The following is a 382-nucleotide window of genomic DNA, read 5'->3' on the forward strand; positions in this document are numbered from 1 at the left end:
TTGCCTCCATGCCCAGCACCTGCCTTGGGCTCCCCTTGCCTGCTGGCAGTGCCCTGGCTCTGGTCACATCTCTTGGGGAACCCAAGAGAGACAGATCCATGGCACTGGCCACCACAAGGCCTCAACTTCAGCGTGAGCAGAAAGCCCAGGCAACAGCTGTGTCTGCAGTGGGAGAACTTCTGTGCTGGAGACACCCCTCCGGGGCAAGACTTGCTTCAGTGGGGCTTTGATGCTCACTGAGTCTGCCCCCTGAGTGTGTCCTTTATGGATCCGAGGAGCTGCAATCTGGATGGTCCTACTCTGACCACCGGGCACAGTGGCTCCTGGATCTCTAAGGAGGTGCTAATCTAGCCTCTGCCTGAGGCTATCCAGCAGGAGCCAG

The sequence above is a fragment of the Myotis brandtii genome, unplaced genomic scaffold (assembly GCF_000412655.1).
Source record: "Myotis brandtii unplaced genomic scaffold, ASM41265v1 scaffold82, whole genome shotgun sequence".
Taxonomy (NCBI): Eukaryota; Metazoa; Chordata; class Mammalia; order Chiroptera; family Vespertilionidae; genus Myotis; species Myotis brandtii.